General features: G+C 36.8%; 1 protein-coding gene across 7 annotated transcripts in view; it reads right to left on the bottom strand.

Annotated features, from left to right (window-relative positions):
* WDFY3 (WD repeat and FYVE domain containing 3) overlaps positions 1–24,251 on the bottom strand; it is a 251,147-nt gene that overhangs the window by 183,469 nt on the left and 43,427 nt on the right. For all 7 annotated transcript variants that reach the window (XM_046656544.1, XM_046656548.1, XM_046656546.1 and 4 more), the window contains one exon: positions 1,544–1,643. The gene's annotated coding sequence lies outside the window, so the exon portion shown is untranslated. The remainder of the gene's footprint in view (positions 1–1,543; positions 1,644–24,251) is intronic.

Below are 24,251 nucleotides of genomic sequence, written 5' to 3'. Positions count from 1 at the left end.
ACAATAAATAAGTAAACAAGATGCTATAAGAACACACAAGAAACATTTAACTATCAATAGAGAAGGTGACATTTGAACTAAGTCTTGGAAACTGAACAGTTCATTTAGCTGACAATGGGCAATACCTTATTTCTAGCAAACAGATCATATGTATACAGAAGAGAAGGCACAAGATATGCTGCTGGGTCCTGCTTGTAGTTTGGCATAGTTGGAGCACAGGGTGAAAGCTGGAGATGACGGGCTTGCTTAGAATGGGTAGACGTGGGCAGATCATAAAAGGCCTTAAGTATTAGGCTAACAATAAACTCCTAATAAGGAGGAGAGTAATATTCCTAAGCATAGTGTGAAGTGGGGAATGGATATTTTAATGATCTTCAGTGATAAAACGCAGGGCCAGTGGAGGTGGGTGGGGGGAGAAATAGTATGGGAGAACATGAGAAATGTCATCAACTCAGGATTAGCCATCTGGGAATGGGATGTCTTGCAGGATTGAGGGGAACAGATGAAGATGACTAAGACTTCCAGCCTGAGTGACTGGAAGAATGGTAGTGCCATTAACTAAGCTAGGAGATAGAGTAAAGGAATAAGAATTCGTGGGAAAGATAAAAAGAGACAAATTTGGCCCTGGTGAAATAAAAGGGTCATAACAAAATGTAAAACAAAATGAAAACCCAGGACTTGCATTCAGGAGAGGAAAAAGTAGATGTATACACATAAATAATACATCCAAAACAATAAGTAATGTATCAAATAATAAGCAGAAATCCTCAATTTCAATGACTGCGAGGTTTTCCATTGTTCCAAATAGAAAAACCTATAAGCATATTTACAAAACTTTAAAAAAAGGCATTTTTACAGATAGAGAAAGACAATCTCTGTATGACTCCACTTATATGTGGAAGTTAAACACGTGGACAAAGAGAACAGATTAGTGGCTATCAGGGGAAACGGGGGGTGAGGGGTGGGCACAAAGGGTGAAGTGGTGCACCTACGGTATGACTGACAAATAATAATCTACAACTGAAATTTCACAAGGTTGTAAACTATGATAACCTCAATAAAAACTAAAATAAATAAAATAATAGAATAAAATAAAATGGTAAAAAAGGGCATTTTTAGCTCTTGGAAAGATTTTTTGAAATTTAATATATGCATGGGGTTTAAAAAAAATACTGAGAAGAATATAAAGTAAAATTAAGTATTCTACCACTGGGCCCCAGCTGGCCTCCCAGAGTCAACCATTGTTACTAATTTCTTGAATATCTTCGCAAAGATATATTATACGTGTATAAGCATAGAGATGTACATATAATATGCATGTTCCTTTAAAGAGCCTATTAAAAATAAACAATTTGAGAAGGTACATTTTGTATTTCCCAAATATGATATTATAATTATCAAATTTATAAGGGAGGCACTAAAGATCTCGTCAATTAAAAAAGGCATTTCTACTCAAGAGGAACTTACAATCTTTCACCAATAAATTGAATAGTAGTAGAGATTAAAAGCAAACCCCCACTAGCTTCTCTTCCCATACACTGACCTTTAGAGAACTCCTTGGATAACAGGTTCTGAATGTGTGAGCGCAACAGGGCCCATTCCCCTGACGGTATTTTACTCAAGACTTGAAATCTGGGCTCCAACTAGAAAGAGGGAGGGAAAGATTATGAATTAGTCTCTAATTCAGAATATTTTACTCAACACACCTAGCCTAGGTCCACTAATTTTCCCATACATGAGGGATTTTCAACCCTGTTTGGACATCAGAATCAACCAGGAATCTTTAAAAAAAGATTCTGATGCCCAGGACCAACCTCATTCAAATCAGAATCTCTGGGGCTGGAGACCAGACATTGTCTTCACCTCAGTTGAGTCTATCGTGCAGCCAGAGTTGAGAACCACTGCCACAGAAAGGTAAGATCAGATTTCATGGAGGTTACCCTTAACCCTTCTATCTTGTCACTAACAATGTTCAAGTATGGGAAATGCACTTTTAAAATTCTTGGGCAAATGTGGCTCTAAATCATCAGTGTTCCTAACGCAGGACAAAGTGACACAGGAGATTCTGGACAAGCTTAACAGCCAAGGACAAACCTGCTCTAGAGACTGGATTATGGAAGAAACAGAATCAAACGCAGGAAATGCCTTTAAATCTCGCTGAATTACAGGAGTTACATACTTAGAGACAAACAAACTGTACTTAAGTTTAATAACTGAACAGCCAGATACAATGACTACTGCTTGACTGCAAAAAATGAGAACCAGGGGGCTGGCCCCGTGGCTGAGTGGTTAGGTTCGCGCGCTCCACTTCGGCAGCCCAGGGTTTCGCTGGTTCGGATCCTGGGCATGGACATGGCACCGCTCATCAAGCCATGCTGAAGCAGTGTCCCACATGCCACAACTAGAAGGACCCACAACTAAAAAAAATATACAACTATGTACCAGGGGGCTTTGAGGAGAAAAAAGGAAAATAAAATCTTAAAAAAAAAAAAAGAGAGAGAACCAAAGGAAACAAATTAAACTCCCAAGAAGTGGCATAATCAGGACCTCTTTTAGAGGGATTCTGACCTAGGGCATGTGGAAGAGCTTAAGCCTGTGTTGTACAACACAGCAGCCACTAGTCACACGTGGCTACTTAAACTTAAATTCAAGTTAATTTAAGTTACATTAAATAAAAAAATACAGTTCCTCAGTTGCACCAGCCACATTTAAAGCGCTCAATAGCCATATGTGGCTACTGACTACCTTATCAGACAGAACCAAGAGAGAACATGTCACTGTCAGAAAGATATATTGGACAGTGCTGGTTTGGGGTAAATGAACCCCTGAAACTGCATATTAAATCTGTGGATATACATATATTCTAGGAAAATGGTTTACGACTTTTATTTGATTCTCAAAGGAGACCATCTATGATTCAACTGCCAGTGCCCAAGTGCACAGAAGGTAGGAAAGAGCTCCTTTTCTAAATAGTTATCTCTTATAAGAAGCATATATTAATAGTAGCACTTCCCACCCACAGACATAACCTTTCAACCATCACATCAAGACCGGGGGACTACGGTTAGCACAAAATATTCTTCCACGTAAGTGACACTGTCATGGTCCTGGGGCTTCACTGCTTTTTCAGAAGAGCAAAACTAATTGTAAACCATAACCAGGAGGATATACCTTCTTTGCTTTATTCACCATCTCAACTTTGTTAGCTAGTGGTATATCCAAGATGCTGCACCTCAACCCCAAGTCCTTGCTTTTGTGGCAAAGGGAATCACAACAATACTACCTACAGAAAGCTAATTCTCCACTCTACAGACAAAACAAACACAAACAACAGCTTCCAAAAGCAACTGTGGCTCCTTCGAAGAACTCGAAGGACAAGGGGATAAACCTAAGATTTAATACCGAACCTGCCATCAGGAACTTACACCAAATAGTCAATGATCTCCTAGGTGAGTTCTCATTATGGATAGACAGTCCGGATAGACAGTTTAGCATGGAAAAACGAAGAAACAAACAAATACTTCTAAAGAGACTGCATGTCATGGTGTGATGGCTGCCTATCCAGTTACACTCAATTTCTAGAATAAAATCAACTCTTTGATTGATTTAAAAACCAAACAGCTCACACTACGATACTCTGCTCCTAATATATCCCCAAAACAGAAAACCTCCCTGAAATGTCTCATTATATCTTAAGTAAGTCAAATAAAAATGACTAAAAGAAGGGTAAGCACTTTATCTGGGAAGAAAGGATCCCTCTAAGCCAAAAGACCTCACATGAATATGAATAAAAGTAGAAGGAAAAATAGATCCTGAGTGTAAGACAAGAGCAAAGCTTGTCTTATCAAAAATCACGTGAGCCTGATGTGTGAATTATAAGATTGGAGTCCATTAACATTCCATAATTCAAATGTATCAAACTAAGTATTTACAAATCAATAAACTGGCAGTTTCTCATCAAGTTAAACCTCTATTTATCAGGGAACACCAGTAATCCCATTCCTAGGTATTTACCATAGAACAAGGGTTGGCAAATTACGGGCATGTGCCATATCAGGCCCACCTCCTATTTTTGTAAATAAAGTCTGACTGGAACACAGCCATACTCGTTTCTTTATGTATTGTGTATGGCTGCTCTCATACTACAAGAGCATAGGAGCCACAACAGAGACCGTATGGCCTAAAATATAGACTATCTAGTCCTTTACAGAAAAAGTTTGCTGATCCTTGCACCAGAGAACAATAACCTATGATCACACAAAACCTATACACAAAAGTTTATAGCAGCTCTATTCATGATGGCCCAAAAATGGAAACAACCCAAACGTCCTTTAACAGGTTATTGGATATACAAACTGTGGCACACGCATACAACTCAACAATAAAAGTGAATAAACTATCGGTACAGACAATAACTTGGACAATTCTCCAAGGCTTTATGCTGAGTGAAAGAAACCAGTCTCAAAAGGTTACATACTGTATGATTCCATTTACGTGACACTGTCGAAAAGAGAGAACTGTATTGATGAAGACAGATTAGTGGCCGTCAGGAGTGAGAGGTGGAGGAAGAGTGTGGCTCTAAAGGGACAGGACAAGGAAGCTTTAGGGGGGTCACGAAGATGTTCTAGGTGCATAGTGTGGGAGTGGTTACACTAATCTGTATAAGTATCAAAATTCATAGAGCTGTATACCAAAGAAAGGCAAATTTTACAGCCTAATAGTTTAAAAAAATTAGAATTTTATGAAACAGTATGATAATTTAAAGAAAAACAATAAACTAACAAGGAAACGGTCTCTAAAAATTCAGGGCAAAGAATGAGAGTCTGCCAAGGAAGATCAAATCAGAAAGTGGGGTCTGGGTCACTATACTCTAGAGTTTTATTCCTGGTTTTATCATTGATTCACTATCAGGCCTTAAATCAACAACCCACCTCAGCATTTCTCTGTGACTTTTGTGCAGTTTGACAAGTGATATCGAAGGGTGAATATAAAATCCTCAATGCAATTTTCTCCTGTCAAATATGACAAACTACATGAAGAAATACTGCAATTCAAGTTATCTCAGAATACGCCCATTCTGCTCTCCAGATCAGCCATATACAAAGGTGTGGTTTATATCATACTTGTCAGCCTTTTTTACACACTCAAGTTTCCTCACTCTGCTCTCAAAGCTCTTTCACAACTCCAAGCTGTCTAGAAAATCCGGCATCTTATTCCATACCCACCCCAAAAGACTCTACCACATCTGTTTTAGTTCTGTACATGGTCTGCAATCTTCTGCAGGCTGCCCAGGAGCAGTCTGTGAACAAACTGCCACCCAGAATTAGTCAGAAAGATAAACCTGGTAAATACAAAATAATTCTCAGGGAAAACAAGAGGTATGGTTAGTCCTTTCACAGGATCAACAACAAAAACTACTTATAAATTATCTGCAAATCCAATAAAATAGGTTTTAAAAAAAATCGAACATGAAAAACTGGAAGATTAAGATCCTTGTACCAGCGAGAACATTCAGACTAAACTGCTTCCATTGTATATAATTAATAGACCATGTCTCCAGTTAAAATTCGGAAGACAAAGAACTCAGGAGTGACCACTAATCTTCTATAAATCATTTACATCAACATCAAAGAGAAGAAAAGTTTTAAAGGGCATAATAAATTTTTCATTGTGACAGAAAGCACAGCCAAAAGTCTCTAGCTTTTTGTGGTGATTCTTAAATGTCAACAAACTCTTTGACACTCCTACCTTCTAAAGCAGGAGCCTATCCCTTCCTTCTAAACGGGGACTCACTTCTAACAAACAGAATGTTGGGAGTGACACTACGTAACTTCCAAGACTAGGTCATTTAAAAAAGAGTTCAAATCCTAGCTCTGCCATTTACAATCATTCCTCTTTCAGGCCTATGGTCAGGATGAGAGAGAACGTATGTGAAGTCTCTTACTTGGCGCCAGAACATTAGAAGCTGAACAAATAGCTCCTAACCAACTACCTACAGTCCTCAAAGTCTCCTGGAAGATGTGCATTATCAACATTTAAAAAGGAAAAAAGTTTATACATTGTTAAATGAATGAAAGTGACAAACGGCTGAAATCAAACCAGACCACGAAGACCTTCAGAAAAAATTCTTGCTTTCTATTAGGTTGAGTCAAATGAAATTGTCATTTTTGTTAGGTCAGAAAGGGTAGAGTATCAGCAGTTTTATATGGTTAAACCTAACAGTTATAAAAAGAAAATATAGGTGAACATAGAAATATTACTGAAGAGGCATTTTCTCCTTATTAAAAACTGAAATTTTTATCTCGCAACTTATGGTTAGAAAAATTGAAGCGATGATTGCTATGTACTGATACAGGCAGTCTTTTATAGCCATTTTAATATGTCAGTTATTAACTCAGACTATTCTGAGATTGAAAAAAGTTAAATATGTCTGTGTGTAGTTATAGCATTCTCTATCGGAAAGATCGCTAGAAGTCACAAAGTTAGGGAAATGATGTAGGGAGGGAAATGATTTCTCTTAAGAGAAACGACGACAGCTTACAGAAAGGCCTTAAGAACAATCCACAAATCATCTTAGTTTATAGTGGAACACAAAACAACATGATTTTCAATAAGCAATAGACCACTTTCTCCAAATCAGACAAAAGATGGATCTTATAAAAATTAGGAGAATGATTGGAAAATTGGCACCTTGAGGCAAAAATATAAATTTCCACTCATTTAACTAAAGTTTCCTGAGAGCCAGAAACTAGATAGTTCCATGAGGTAAACATAGAGAAAAGACTAGTATTTTAAATATGTCCATGGTAAAAAGCAGAAAATACTATTCATTATGAGCTCCTTTTTTATTTATTATTTTAAATGGCAAATTATTCCGACAATTAAGTTCAATAGTAATGGAAGTATTTCTAAACACCACATATCTTATTCTTGAAATCATATTTTTATTTATTTATGACACTTAAGTTCTAGGTACTCATTTAATCCTCAAAACAGCCCTATGAGATAAGTACCATTATTATCCACATTTTACAGAAGAGGAAACTGAGGCATAGCGAGGTTCAGTAACTAGCCCAAGGTCACAAGACTAGTAGGTGGCAGAGCCTAGATTTAATCATGCTGTCTGCTCCAAAGTGAGTGCTCTTCACGACTTCATTGTGCCACTTCTCATATCCAGCTTCTCTGTTACCGCTCAGAGTCAACTTTATTAGCATGGATCCAAAGGTAGTCAGCTTTCTGGTACCAACAATGACAATCAAGGCAGAGGACTGAATTAAAGTAAGCAAATTATTATTCTCAGACATAGTACTAACAAATCTCTGACTCATTAATCTGTTCATAGCTTTTCACTGCACTTAGCTTATCTGTGGAGTAACAAACCAACCACAAACCCACAAGTCATTTTTTAGTGTCGGTGGCAAACTGGGAGCAAAGATCACTCACACAGAAGAATGACAAAATATCTACTGGTTCATGAACTTAAGTATGATAAGTATGATGATCTTGAGCTAGGCAGAGCAGATGGAAAGGATCAAGCAACTGATGAGAACAAAAAGAAAATTTTAAGTATGGAATACACGGGCAAAGGCTCAAAGATGATCCAGGAGAATATTTTGGGAAGTAAAAGTTTCAGAAGTGATTTGATCACTGTCATGTTCTACTGGGGTTGGCAAACTACAGCTTAAGGGCCAAATTCAGCCCGCAGGCTGTTTTTGTAAATAAAATATTACTGGAACACAGCCACACTCATTTGTATTGTCTAAGGCTTCTTCTGTGCTGCAACAGAGATCACACGGCCCACAAAGGCTAATATATTCACTAGTTGGCCTTTTACAGAAAAAGTTTGCTGACCTCTGTGTAATACTTAACAACATCAAGTAGAAAACAAATGTAAAAAGCATGATCTGATCTTAAAACAATTCATTCGTACTTTACATAAGCATACATTAATATCAGATGTATTCCAATAGCTAAAGATTTTCATCAAACCTAAGATATCACTGATTATAAGACTATTACTATTTTATGTATCACCAAGAAAAAACACTGCCAATTAAAAAGATGACATGATAATTCCTTATCATACCTACTGCAAGATAATTCTAGTCCAAAATTCTGCAAATGAGAAAAAAACTGTGTATCTTAGAATTGATGAGCTACAGTATATTATTCTACAATGATACAAATTCGTAAATAAAAAGTGATAAGGTTATGATACATCTTCTGGACAGGATTCCCCACTTTATCTCAGGGTACTGAAAGGGACAAGGGGTTTCTCTGTAACACTTTGCTAACACCTGTAAGAACCAAGAAATATGAATAGAGAACAAAGGACTAAAGATTTGCAGGCTCTCCCCCATTAAGGCACTAGGTAAGGAAGTCCACTGTGAGCCCCATTCTACAGTGCATGCCAGTCTTTCCAAAACATTAGCTGGACTGGGTACATGTAGGTGACAGAAAACTGAAATAATATGTGTGGAATAAACGTTTTCCTTTTGGTATTAAACACATGATCACACATTTCAAAGTAATGGAACACCTCTAAAATATTTTCCAGAGCATAGCATACAAGAAGAGAGTTTCTCTGAGTCACTGCTTTTATCTGGAGGGAGGGAAGAAGAAATGAGAAGCAGACAGCATGGATTTAAATTGAACATCTTATCTTTGCCTTCAAAGTATTAGATTATCCAATTTTATATCTGAAAATAAGCAATTTAACATGCTATTGAGAATTCCATATTAATAATTACAAGGCTGAGTAGAAATAATTTTTATAATACTGTTTTAATTCATTCTCCTACTCATTAGACCTCAGAAATATTTCAAAACAAACCTTATCTTAGTGTTTCATTATTTAAGAAATAACCTTCTTTGAAGGAAGCAGAGTTATGACAGTCTGAGAAAAGCAGAACAAAACTAGTATATGAACATTTAGCAATGAATAAATTTTCAGATATTTAAGAAACCATATTTCTGTGTTATATGTCTACATCTTTCTCTCTCTCTAACACCATATAAGAATATGTGCATTAAATGTAACCTGTTTCAAAGTAGCTCTCCGGCTCACAGACTCAAATATAAAGAAATTAAGAGCAAGGAAAGGGAAAATCAAAGAACACTGAGTGTTTACTATCCAGACATTGTCCCAGGCACTTTAGACAAATTCATTCATTTAATCTTCAAAACAACTCTGCTCTTATTCTCTTCAGCAGATAGGGAAACTGAGGCTCTGAGAGGTAGAATTCCAAAGTCACACAGCTGGTAAGTTGCTTAGTTATTCATTCAACAAGTGGCCAGGTGGAGATTTAAACTTCTTTCTCATATACCATATTGCTGCCAAAATTTAAAAAAAAAAAAAAAGCATGCATGTTTTTAATACATACTAGACAGAAATAAATCAAACTTTCTGTGCTGCAGTTTCGACTTGTTTCTTACAAAGTAAGCAAGAATGCTGGCCACGTGTGCAAATTCTAAAAGCTAGAGTTCCTAGGGCATTCTGTCCCGAGAAAGGATCTCACCCATTCCACAACTTTAAATACCATCTTTATATTTCCTCTCAAATCTCTGAGCTCCAGGACTGCATAAATGTCTGCCATCCAACCTGTCCACTAGATGACACGAAATTAACATTGTGAAAAATAAACGTGATTTCCCTTCTCACTGACCTCCAATTTCATTTAAGGATATTACCATTCACCAGTCTGCTCAAGCCAAAAACCTGGGTATCGTCCTCACTTTCCTTCTTTCTCGCACTTCACGTTAAGTCCCATTGGTTCTACGTACAAACTAGACCTCAAATCCATCTTCATCTATCCCATCACTCTAGATCAGGTGCCATCATCGTTAATTACCTGGACTACTATAATGGCCTCCTAACTATTTTCCGACTTTTTCTCTTGCCTATTTTCTCTCTTGCAGCCAAAGAGCCTCTTTTGTTGTTGTTGTTATTAGCACAAACTGTAATACGTAACTTCAAAAATCCTTCAATGGTTTTCAATGTGTTGAATAAAATCTATACTCCTTATCATGGTTTCTTAAACTCTACATAATATGATCTCTTTCTACCTCTCCAACTTCATTCCACTCTCCCCCTGGACATCTCCAGGCATCCTTTCAACTCCTCATATACCAACTGTTCACACTGCAGGGTATTCCCTCTTCCTGTAAGCTCCTGGCAGGGATAACTTCTTCAGTTCTCAGCTTCAAGGTCACCTCTCCTGACAAGCCTTTCCATCAGTGTAGAAGTACCTCTGTCCTCCGACAAGTCTCTATCACTTCACCTCCTTCATTTCTTCCATAGATAGATAGCACTTAACTACTACTGGTAAATATCTATTTATTTGTTTATTATCTGCTCTCCAGCAGATCATGAAGTCCAAGTGGACAAGAATACATCTGTTCTATTCAGTGAAATATACACAGCACCTAGTAAAATGCCTGGCACATGTTAGGGACTCCAATTTTCCTGGAATGAGTGTTAGGTATATCAGGCTAAAAAGACTTTAATTTTTTGTACAATTAATTTAACTGTGGGTTTGTGTTTTTTTGAGGAAGATTAGCCCTGAGCTAACATCCGCCACCAATCCTCCTCTTTTTGCTGAGGAAGATTGGCCCTGAGCTAACATTCGTGCCCATCTCCCTCTATTTTATGTGAGATGCCTGCCACAGCATGGCTTGATAAGTGGTATATAGGTCCAAGTGGGGCAGAGGAACCAAACTGCTGCACCACTGGGCCAGCCCCAATTTAACTGTGTTTTAAGCTATGAGTTTAAAAGACTATCATTTTCTCTCTTAAAAGTGTATAAATACAGCTCAACAGATTAAGTGTTTAATTTTTGAAGACCTCCAATAAGCCATAAAGCAGTGAACTCTGTATCACCTTCATTTTATATGCAATATAGAACTCAAGAGATGACTTTCTTATTTTATTTCCAGAATCTAAGTGAAAGGCTTACAACAAAATCATGAATATTTAGATAATAATTAGCTCTCTTAAATAATTGTATTTATGTGCAATCTAGTTACTTTGTATCATCAAAAACAAGTAAAATATTTTAACAAAAGTATACTTTTAAAATTTACTTCCATTTGGACAAATGCATTTTATAAAGAGGGGAAAATGACCTATTTTGGTTGGGTCCAAGGGAGAATCATAAATTACTGTTCCATTCTGTGGTGGTTATAAAACATACTCACAAATTCTTTGACATTCCTCCCTTCAAAGGTAGAACCTCTTCTTAATTGTGAATTAAACTTAGTGACGTGTTTCCAAGGAACAGAATGTAGTGGCAGTGACTGGGTGAGACCATATCATAAAAGGCACTGTGGCTTCCTCCTTGCTCTCTCTCTTGGATCCTTCACTCTGAAGGAAGCTGACTTCCATGTAGTGAAGATCCTCAAATAACCCTATGGAGGGGTCCATGTCAACAGGAACTGATGCTTCCTGCAGACAGCCAGCAAGTAACTGAGGCCTTCTGTCAACACCATGTGAGTGAGCCATCCTGGAAGGATGCTCGAGGCCCAGGCAAGCCCTCAGATAGCCCCAGCCAACAACTTGACAACTACAACCTCAGGAGAGAATCTAAGCCAGAGCCAGCCAGCTAAACCACTCCTGAGAGTCAGACCCACAGAAACCGTGAGATAATAAATGCTTGCTTTTTTTTTTAAGCCACTGTTTTAGGGTAATTTATATCACAGCAATAGGTAACTAATACATGTTCATTCATTCATTCAATAAATATCAGTCTGTGCCTATGATGTCCCAGTCATCAGGCCCCATAGACACAGAAGAAAAATAAGACACTAGAACTATCATAGAAGGGAAAGAAATTAAGTAAGGAGTCTGGCAACACAGTAAAAGTGCTCCAGGAAGGTAAGCACAAGACCCTAGCTGAATACCTAGCACACTATCAGATTTCAAAAGAAGGGAGAGGAAGATGAGGGGAAGGTGTCACAGGAGGAAGGAGTGGGTGTGGGTATACATCTCTCCATTTAAGGAGTCAGGAAAGCATGAGAGTTGACACATGAAGGGCCTGGTGACACAAGCACCAGTTGGGTAAAGAAATGTGTTACATACCACATGTTAGATAAAACTCTGAGCTGTATCTAAAGGCAACGGGGAGACACTGAGAATTTCAAAAAGGAGAGTAAGAAAATCCATTTCGCATTCTACAAAGAGGACTCTCACTGCAGCATGGGAAAGGGTTCCAACGGAGCTGCCTCTAATCTGGACAGTGACGAGGAAACTGTAGCCATTCAGTTTAGGTAGGGTGATGGCCTGAAATATGTTAGCAAGAAGGACAAAAAGCAGTAGGTGAAATCAATAGATAATAAGAAAGTATAAAAACAGGACCTTGTGACTGTATTTGAAATTAAATGTCACTAATATCTTAAAACTCAAAAGTAAATCACAGTAGTAATACGAAAATATTTAGAACAAATAAAAGAAAAGTCTCAATTGGTATACATAGCATATCTTCTAAATTAAAAAAAAAAATCACCAGCACATTCTGAAAATGGAAATGATTTTTAAAATTACAATTGTCCTAAAAAAAGGAGCTATAAAGACAAGATGATGAAGGCAGAAGTGGTTTTGCATCATTCTACTTTACATAATCTAAAACCTTAATAGTCATTTATAACGGATAAGCTCTTTGTATATGTCTAACATTTTTTAGTGCTGGTATCAAGTATAGTCCTATTTTTTCCCCCTTTTAAGATAAAAGGACCAAGAGGATATTGTATTACCTCTGCTTGAGAATGTGAGTCAGGTATGTCAGAATACAACTCACTGTTCTTATCTGGCTCAAAAGCTCTATTTTGTTTTTCTAAAGCTGGACTCAAACTCTTCAGACTTCAGTGCCTATAAACTTTCAACATAAGAACTGTCTCTAAGCTATAATGTAAGCTCCTTTAGGAGAGAGATCATGTGTTAACCATTTTTCTCTTCCCAGCATTGAGCCCACTGCATCTAGACCACAGCAGAAATTCACAAAATGTTTATTGAATGGATTTGCCCTAAACTGTATACTAGCAAGTTGTTTCTACACACACACACAAGAAAACCACTAAAATATTTACTGATGAAATGACATCTGGGATTTGTTTCAAAATAATGCGGGAGTAGAATAAGTGCATGGGGATATAGATAAAACAAGATTGGCCATTACATAACTTTTTTGAGAATTATGAGACTTAGAAAAAAGTGAGAGTAAGCAATTGAGTTATGAGGGGGGCATCTATTTTATGTATTGATTCATAAGGTAGAATTAATTAATTTATAACAAACTTTAAAAAGGTTAAATTGTATTTTCTTAGAGGCTTTTGCCTTTAATTTATAACTCTATTCTTGTTACAAAATATTTTTACTTCATAATTCTAAATCCCAAATAATTTATTTAGGGACTATAGTTAAAATATTGGGGAAAATATTCTTTTATAATAAAGGAGGGAGGGGCACAAATCTCTGAAAAAAGCAATGAAAATAAAATTTATATATCAACAGAGAAAGAAAATAACACCTGATGTTCTAATTTTCTAATACCTGTTGCAGTCTGAAAGGAAACAAAACTAAGTTAGGCATTTGTAACATAAAGCTTAATAGGGGCTGGCCCAGTGGCATAGTAGTTAAGTTCATGCACTCCGCTTTGGTGGCCCGGAGTTTACAGGTTCAGATCCCAGGTGGGGACCCAGCACTGCTCATCAAGCCATGCTGTGGCAGCATCCCACATAAAATAGAGGAAGATTGGCACAGATGTTAGCTCAGGGATGATCTTCCTCAAGCAAAAAGAGGAAGACTGGCAACAGATGTTAGCTCAACGACATTCTTCCTCGCCAAAAAAAAAAAAGGTCTAATAAACATAGTTATTCAGATCTGGCTTAATAATTAAGAGTCTTCCATTACCAGCTCCTTAATGAAAGTGTTCCTCACAAAATACCAGTATTTTCTTTTACGAAATTCCTGAAGAGTTTCATTAAGTAGATTACTTCTGGAACTAAAAAGAAGTGACATCTGACATGAAATTAAAGGATCACTTACTAAATTACATAAAATAATTGGCCTTTCCCACTCTTTTTATTCTTTCTGTGAGCAAGTATAAGCAATGTTTCTTTTTTTTGTCTCCATGCTTTTCTCTCTAGTTTTCAAAGAAAGTGCAATATCAATTAAATAACTCCCAATTTATTTTGAGTTATTTTAATATTGCTTGCTTTAAGTTGATATGCGCAGTTCTTTTTGGAGTACTGTCAACTAAACAAAATTATTAAAAGCAAAATTTAAAGATAGATATTAGAAACACTTTAAAAGATACACAGTAAGAATGATAAAATAGTCAATTAAAAATAAAACATTTAGTACAATAATCAAAACAACATTGTTCTGGCATAAGGATGGACATACAGACCAATGGAATAGAACAGAGAGCCCAAAAATAAACCCTCACATATATGCCCAGCTGATTTTCAACAAAGGGGCCAAGACTAGTTAATAGAGAACGAATTTTTAAGAAAAAAATGGTGCTGGAAAAACTGGAAATCTATATGCAAAAAACTGAAGTTGGACTCTTACCTTACCATACATACAAAAAAATAACTTACGATAGATCACAGACCTAATTTAAAAAGCTAAGACTATAGAACTTTTACAAGAAAACAGAGAGGACACTTCATGACCTTGGATTTGGCAATGGTTTTGTAAACATGACACCAAAACCACTGGCATCAAAAGAAAACATAGAAAAACTGGACTTCATCAAAATTAAAAACTTTTGTGCATCAAACAGCACTATCAAGAGAGTGAAAAGACAACCCACAGCAAGGAGAAAATATCTGCAAATCATATCTCTAACTAGGGTGTAATATCCACAATACATAAAGAGCAGGAAGCCACAACTCAACATGAAAAAGACAACCCCATTAAAAAATGGGCAAAGGACTAGAATAGACATTTCACCAAAGAGGATATACAAATAGTCAATAAGCACAAAGAATGCTCAATATCATTAGTCATCAAGAAAATGCATATCAAAACCAAAATGAGATACTAGTTCATATCCTCTAGGATGGCTATTATCAAAAGATGAAAAATAAGGGGCTGGCCCTGTGGCCAAGTGGTTAAGTTCGCACGCTCTGCTTTGGTGGCCCAGGGTTTCACCAGTTTGGATCCTGGGCACAGACATGACACCACTTGTCAGGCCACGCTGAGGCAGCGTCCTACGTACCACAACTAGAAGGACCCACAACTAAAAAATATACAACTATGTACCGGAGGGCTTTGGGGAGAAAAAAGGAAAAACAAAATCTTTAAAAACAACAAAAAAGAAAAATAAGTGTTGGCAAAGATGTAGAGAAACTGGAATCCTTGTGCAATGCTGGAGAGAATGTAAAATGGTGCAGCCACTGTGGAAACCATTATGGCAGTTCCTCAAAAGGTTAAACACAGAGTTACCATATGACCCCACAATTCCAATCCTAGGTATATACCCCAAAGAACTGAAAACAGAGACTCAAACAGATACTCCTGCGCCAATATTCATAGCACCAGTTTTCATAATAGCAAAAGGTAGAAGTAACTGAAGTGTCCATCAATAGATTAACAGATAAACAAAATGTGGTATATACACACAATGGAATCCTATTTAGCCATAAAAAGGAATAAAGTTCTGATACATGCTACAACATGGACTAAACCTTGAAAACATACTAAGTGAAATAGTCAGACACAAAAGGAAGGACAAATATCGTATGATCACACTTATACGAAACACGTAGAATATGGACATTCATAGAGACAGAAAGTAGAATAGAGGTTACCAGGGACCAGGAAAAAGGAGAATGGGGAATTATTGCCTAATGGGTATAGAGTTTCTGTTTGGGATCATGAAAAAGTTCTGGAAATAGATAGTTGTGATGGTTACACAACATTTGGAAAGTACATAATGCCAATGAATTGCACACTTAAAAATGGTTAAAATGGTAAATTTTAGGTTATGTATATTTCACCACAATTTTTAAAAAAGAAAGCATTTAAGATTCACTATTATTCCTGAAACATAGAATTTAATTACATCTAAAGCCTATCACAACAAAATTGTCAGACCAACACAAACTCATACAGTACTACCTTCAAAGTATATATTCAACATTAAAATCAAGCATCCAGAAGCTTTTTAGCCTATCTAAAAAGGAAAAGGAAACCATGAAGAAAATGAAAAAGACAACCCACCAACTGGGAGAAAACATTTGCAAATCACATATCTGACAAGGGGTTAATTTCCAAAATATATAAAGAACTCATACGACTCAACAACAAAAAAATGGACAAAAAAATGGACGATCAAAGAGTGGGTAGAGGACATGAACATTTTTCCAAAGAAGATATACAGATGACCAACAGGCATATGAACACATGTTCAACATCACTAATTATTAGGGAAATGCAGATCAAAACTACAATGAGATAGCACCACACACCTGTCAGAATGGCTATAATTAACAAGACAAGAAATAACAAATGTTGGAAAGGATACGGAGAAAAGGGAACCCTCATACGCTGCTGGTGGGAATGCATACTGGTGCAGCCACTATGCAAAACAGTGTGGAGATTTCTCAAAAAATTAAAAATAGAACTATCACATGATCCAGCTATCCTACCACTGGGCATTTATCCAAAGAGCATGAAATCAACAATTCAAAGAGATTTATGCATCCCTATGTTCAGTGCAGCATTATTCACAATAACCAAGATGTGGAGGCAACCCAGTGGTCATCAATGGATGAATGGATAAAGATGTGATATATACATATACACAATGGAATACTACTCAGCCATAAAAAAGACAAAATCATGCCCCTTGTGACAATATGGATGGACCTTGAGGGTATTATGCTAAGTGAAATAAGTCAGACAGAGAAAGACAAACACCATGATTTCACTCAAATGTGGGAGATAAACACATGGATAAGGAGAACAGACTGGTGGTCAGCAGAGAGGAGGGGGTTGGGGGAGGGCGAGAGGGGTAAAGGGGAATATATATATGGTGATGGGTAAAACTAGACCATTAGTGTTGAGCACAATGCAGTCTATGCACAAACTGGTATAAAATAATGTACACCTGAAATTCACACGTTTTAAGTCAATATGACCTCAATAAAATAATTAAAAAAAAAAATCAAGCATCCAATTCCACTGCCCATACTAAAAGAAAGGCCCATAAATTATCCCAAATGAAGGATTTTTGTTTTTATAGCAAGAACTTGGCATTTAAGACAAGCTAAACTCATAAACACTTCATGGAAATAAAAGCTTAGCTCATTGCAGGCTTGAAGTCTTTACTTGTCTATTTTTGTTTCTATTTCCACATCTAGAACTCTCTCTTTAACCTAATTTAAAAATGGGACTCCCAAGAAAAAAAAGTGCATTCATATTTTTAATAATCAAAATGGCAGAACTTCCAGGTAGTAGAAATTTTAAGTGTGCAAACATCAATTACCAGGAACTGGCAGAAAAGGTCATAACTGTACACACACAAACACCACAATGTGCCTCACGCTTTTGGCAAGTAGCACAAAACCAATCATTCACTACGCTGTTTCCTAATCGAGAATGTTACTGTTCCCAAAAACTAATAAAGAACCTCTGTTTCATAATAACGTTAATCCTTAAATTACATTTGATGTTCCTACTCCAAAAAAAGTGGAGCCTGTCGTACATTTACGAGTAAGATAGTCATCACGAAAAGATCATGTTTTCTCATCGTGCTGGACAGCTGGAAGAAAACCATCTTTGTTGTGGACAAGCTCTAATTTTAGAAGAGGGATGAACATCATAAACTAAAGTAAAACAGAAAGACACAAAAATGACGAGTTAAGAAATGCAAAATAAAAGCAAAATGGAACACTGAATCCATTGAGGCAAGTTCACAAGGGACGAGCACAGGAAGAAGGTGACTACAGGCCCAGGCAGTCACAGTGCCCGTGATTACATCCGACCTCTCAGCCACTCCTTGCCCGCAAGCATGGTCTCGGCATGGTCACTACCACCACCATTCTCAGTGAAAAAAAGAAACCAAATGTGGACTTCACTTATGCAAATGATTCATAATCATTAGATGAAGAATTCACTGCTTTTCCTTCCTGCAACTGTTAAAGTATCTTCCAGAGAATGCTAATATTCTCAGCATGTGGTTACCAGCAAGTGACCAGTCAGCTTCTACTTGAGGACGGAAAGCTATTCTAAAACTCGAATGCCGTATTTCACCCGGGTTTCAATGTATCAAGAACATTGTTCCAAATAAAACAAAATGAAACGATGAAATCCCAGAGCTCTGTGATCTCTAGTCATTCTTTCAAACTAATCAGGGACTCTCGATAAAGTGAAGATGAATAAACTGAATTAATAAAACAATTTCCACGGAGGCTATCAAATGAAAGCAATATAATTTCAGTTTAAAATAACCGTGGTACAAAGAAAATTCCATTAAGCAAATCAGAGTTTTTGAGTGTTTGCTGTGTTGTTTCCATTCTGGCTAGCAAATGTCTGTAAGTCGTCTTCTTAGACTCATTGATAAAAGACGTTTGCTGGTTCTACTCTAAGAACATTGAACCACAGAAAAGAGATGAATACGTATACTTGCAAATACACATGTACACAAAAAACAGTGTTTACTTTGACCTGAAATAGATGTAACTTTTAATGCATCAATCAACCAGACCTCTTTTATTTTACTGATCCATGACAACATAAGTCTCTGACCTATTATCTTTCTCACCTTTTTCCTATACATTTCAGATTTGTGGAGATCGTGGAGCTACAGAAGCCTGAAAGAGGTGAGGCCTGGTGCCAAGATCACTGAAAAGAGGCCAGAGAGCTTGGAAGGCCAGTTGGCCAAAGCCTACTAGGCTAGTCCAAACTTTCGTCTCTACAAAGATAATTCGCAGTAACTATATCTGTAACTAGTATCTATAAATCTAGGTCATTTGGCATAGAAGCTTTAAAAGAATTGGTAATTACTGAAGCTAGATGATAGGTATATAAGAGCTAATTTTATGGATGTTTGAAATGTTCTGTAGTAAGAAATTAAAAGTAAAATAAATAAATTGGCATATTCTATGTATGAAATAGCAGATGACTATGGCTCAGGCTTTAAAATGTAAAATTGTGGGTCAGTGATAAATAGAGCTGTATATGTTTCTCTGGTACAGATAACTACCTCATTCCTTCACTGTTAAATACACCAAATTCATTTCAAATTCATTAATTTTCTAACTATAACCCAAAATGCCATGGCAATAATAGAAATCATTAATAAATTAGAATACATAAAAAACTTTTAAAAAACCTGTGAATGGCAAAAAACACCATAAGGAAAGTTGAAAGACAAAAAAGAAGAAAATATTTGGGAGAAAATATTCGCAAATATATATTACAGATAAAAGTGCTAATATTCCTAATATACGAAGACCTTAATAACCAAAGGAAAAAAGAGCAAAAATCCTAGAGAGAAATGAAAAAACACATGTATAGTTATCCCCACCTATATATATGGCTCTTATAGATCTGAAAGATATAAACTTAACTCATAAGAAAAATGCACATCAAAACTACATTGAGATACTATTTCTTTGCCCTTCAGATGGCAAAAATTCCAAAGCTTGAGCATATACTCTTGGTAAGGATATGGAAAACCAGGCATGCTCCCACGTTGCTGGTGGGAATGCAAAACAGTACAACCATGGAAGGGAATTTGGTAACATCTACCAAAACTACACATCCATTTACCCTCTGACCCAGTAATCCCACTCCTGTATTTATCCTGAAGATACACCTCCAACAGTATAAAAAGACATATGCACAAGGATAGTCATTGCAACCCTCTAAAACTGCAAAATCCTAGAAACTACCTGGATAGCCAAACCTATAAGACAGGATGCATAAACTGGCACACATACACAGAAGAATGACGACGATCTCTATGAATCGATATGGAATGATTTCCAGGATATATTTTTCAGTTACAAGAGCAAAGTACCAAAGTACTTAGACAGCATACTACCCTTTGTGTTAGAAAAAAGAGAAATAAGAAAACACATATATTTGCTTATCGCTACAAAAAGAAAAATCAGAAGGATAAACAAGAAACCAATGATAAGTTAATTATCTACAAGGGTGGGGTGTTGTTTTTGTTTTTGCAGTGGTAGAAGTGAAGGAATTCTGAAACTACTTTAGATGATACTCACTTAGAGCAAATGAGTGAAAATTCTGGTATGGTTAGGAGGCTGTGGTCTCACTAGAGAAAAAGAGAGAACTGGAGAAATCACTGTGAACTCGTATTTCTAAATATCTGTGTGTCCAAACATATATCCACATCACGTGAGCATATGCATGCAAACGTGCATATGCATACATATGTGTGCACATATAAAGATACACAGACTTCCTAGCTTTGTCCCCCAATAGGGCCCAGAAGCAAAGACAGCCGGCATATATTGAGTGTCCAAATCTTGATTCCTACTACCACTCCCCACTTCCCACTAAAAGGGACCAAGGATCCTAAGAGAAATGACTGACCCTAGGGCTGTGCAGAGAAGGTACAAGAGGAGTCTTATTAGAAATAGTTGAAAATAATGAAGTGCTCAAAAAAATCTTGGGGGCCTATTAAAGGGTACAGGAGCCAGAATGAAGAAAGAGGGTTCCACTGGTGAGATTTGGGACAATTTGAGGACCAAACTATTTAAGGACAGTAATGAATTGCTAATCACTGGGCAACAAACAGGAATCCATGAGTTCAATATTAAATAAAACATTACATATCGATAAATAAATAAAAGGACTCTTCTTACAGTAGAATGTTGAATGATGACTGGTAAAAGCAGAGGAAGTGCTGGTATTGGGGAAAAAAAAGTCATCATTTTACAAGCATAATAGTAAAGACTGGTTCAAGTAAATTATCATCAATGAGCTCTACATACAGGGGATGAAATTTTGATGAGGAGCAGGATATTTTAATTGTCTTAAAGTATGTCCTCATAGACTGCTTATTAGTTGTAAGGCAGTACAGTAACTACATAGTGGAGAAATCAGACAATGAAACAGGCAATCAACATTTATATCACAAATGAGGAACAGATGGACACTGTACCTCCAGATAAGATGTGCTAGGAAAGCCACATCCCTTATGCAGTATTCCATCCAGGACACATAACCTGAATCTTATGACAAGGAAGTGTCAGATAAACCAAAGATAAGGAATAAACTGTTTAAAAAAAAGGGAGTGAGAACGACTGTATACTTTAAAAATGCCAAAGTGGGGCCGGCCCCATGGGCTAGTGGTTAAGTTCAGCGTGCTCTGCTTCAGCAGCCCAGGTTCAGTTCCCAGGTGCAGACCTATACCACTTGTCAGTGGCCACGCTGTGGTGGCAACCCATGTACAAAATAGAGGAAGATTGGCACAGATATCAGCTCAGGGCAAATCTTCCTCAGCAAAAAAAAAAAAAAAAAAAAAAGCCAATGTAATAAATGACAAAGAAAGGTTTAAGAACTATTTCAGATTAAAAGGTACTAAAGTCATGACATCCAAATGCAATATAGGATGACAAACTAAATTCTGTACTGGAGAAGAAAAAATTTGCTATAAGGGATATTTATCTGATCAACTGACAAAACTGGAACACGGCAGATTAGATAAAAGTAATATAACAATGTTAAATTTACTGAAGTTTTTAGACTATTATGTAAGTGATTATCCTTATACTTGAGAAATCCATACTAAAGTATTTAGGACTGAAGGGCTATGATAATACATGTGACTCTCAAATGGTTCAATGAAAAGAATACATATACGCATAATGTGTATTTATAAAGACATACAGAGGAACATTCATTCACAAGTTGAATAACAAAGCATTTAGGACAAAAGGTTAAACAGGTGAATCTAGATAGAGGGTACGTGGATGTTCTTTATATTATTTTTGCAACTTTTATGCGCATTTAAAATTATTTCCAAAGAAACATCATGTTCAAAAATCTAACCTTTTTCGTCCTAAATTCTATTTTTTCTTCCATAACTTCTACACAGCTGAACAGAACCAGTGTCAACCAGTTATCAAGCCAGAAACTTGGAGGTTAACCTCGATTACCTAATAGTTTCAATTCATTTCCTTCCTTTCCTTCAACTCGCACACTCAAAGGGAGTATATCCTAAGGGAATGCCTTTTATAGTTGTCCTTTAGTCTCCAATCATACCAAATTGGTTCAGGATCTACCATTCAGCTTCTCATCTGATTTCCTGCTACAATCTACTAACGATCCCCCTTCCTCCAGTCTTGGCTCCAAACCATTCCACACACTGTTAGAGTGCCCTCCCCCAGATGAAACCTGATCATGTGCACTCTGGATTTCTCAACTGGTCCCAAATACAGGTAGGAAAGAACTTACAGGATCAACTTAAAAATCCCAACATTGATAAAATATAGTACTTTGGATCCTGAGAAGCAAATAAGAAAAAATTATTGCCCAGAGACTCAAAAGCTAGTACAACCTAATTGTAAATTTAGTCATGAGACAACTGCAGGGGCCTCTTGGACCCAGTCTTAAAGTAGCTGCTATTAAGCAATATATTCAGTGCCTCTTACACAATAACACGGGACAGGACCTCTGGAAAGAGAGGAGGTCGTTAAAAGGAAGGAAGGGAAGGAAAAGGTGGGGAACAAGAAGGAGGGGGAGGGTGCAGCACCGAGAAGTAGGGGAGGAAAGCACAGGGAAGGGAAAGAAGGAAAAAAGACATCTGTTCTCTAGGATTTCACAGTAAAACAGAGATTTGTCTTGTAATAAAATATCAACATCTAAGAGTTAACTAGCCCTCTCGCGACTGTTCCTAATGGAAGAGCAAACGGGAACATAATCACAGAAAAGTTCTTTTTTTTTTTTAAAGATTTTACTTTTTTCCTTTTTCCTCCCCAAAGCCCCTCAGTACAGAGTTGTATACTCTTCGTTGTGGGTCCTTCTAGTTGTGGCATGTGGGACGCTGCCTCAGCGTGGTTTGATGAGCAGTGCCATGTTCGCGCCCAGGATTCGAACCAACGAAACACTGGGCCGCCTGCAGCGAAGCACGCGAACTTAACCACTTGGCCACAGGGCCAGCCCCAGAGAAAAGTTCTTTATGTCTTTATGAATATCTGATGTTTTATAAGAAGTTACTTAAAGCAGTATTACTCATAATCAAAGTATATTCTATGAGTACTGAAAAATATTTATAAGCAAATGTGGAATCATGCTTTTAGTGCTTTCATTTTGTAGATTCCTTTTTAATTTCTGAGTTCAAGGCATGAATATATAACTATAAATTATGTAAAACTACATACTATATAACATATATGTGTATGTATATTGTACACAAAAGTTATAAAATACATATTTATATCTGGATTCTAGGATCCCACTTGTGCACCTATACCTGTAGATTTTACATATCAGTAACACTCAAGTAACTTCCATACTAAACTTCAAGCTGCACAATAAAAATAAATAAGATTTTATTTTATAAACATAAACATTTCTTGATATTTTATACTAACAACATAAAATACAAAAGATGGCAATAGCCATTCAAGAGTTCACTAAACGATTTAGCTCCTCAGGACAAAAAACTTACTTCTTGTAGCTCTTTTCCAGTTTACAGAAATTCTCATCCTCTTTTCTTAGAACTGCGACATTTACTAACCTGTTCTTTTCGGCAGTAAAAACAAAATCAAGAAGGAAGAAAACAAACTACTAGAAGGAACAAGGATTAACTAAGTCTCAGCTTGGTCTCCTCTCCCGACAAGTCTCATTTTTAATCACCACTTTCATTGAGTCTTTTTATAGCAAGTAATATTTGTCCTCCAAACTTTAATTTAAAAGTCTTAACTGTGTGTCTGTGTGCACGTGGAGAGGAGGAGGGGAGGGAGGAGGGAGAGAAGCAAAGCTCAGTTTACACACAGGTTCTTTTACTTGAATTTCTGTAGATCTAAGCATGTAAATACAAGGCCAATAGAACAGCAAGAAGTTTTATACGTAACGAAGTTGTTTAATTTACTCTCCAAACATATTGCTTAAGGAATTAAATGATAGTTAAGCACGGCAGTGTGTGACCTGTCTTCTATTCTACTGGGAAATGTGCGCAGAGATCTTTGAGCTTACAAAGGCGGTTCGTCTGCCTCTTTAGGTTTTGTAAATAATGGAGGATGGAGAAACCACCTTAGCCTTTTGGTGTAAA

The sequence above is a fragment of the Equus quagga genome, chromosome 3 (genome assembly GCF_021613505.1).
Source record: "Equus quagga isolate Etosha38 chromosome 3, UCLA_HA_Equagga_1.0, whole genome shotgun sequence".
NCBI classification, from domain to species: domain Eukaryota; kingdom Metazoa; phylum Chordata; class Mammalia; order Perissodactyla; family Equidae; genus Equus; species Equus quagga.
This window is presented reverse-complemented; position numbering and strand designations above follow the sequence as displayed.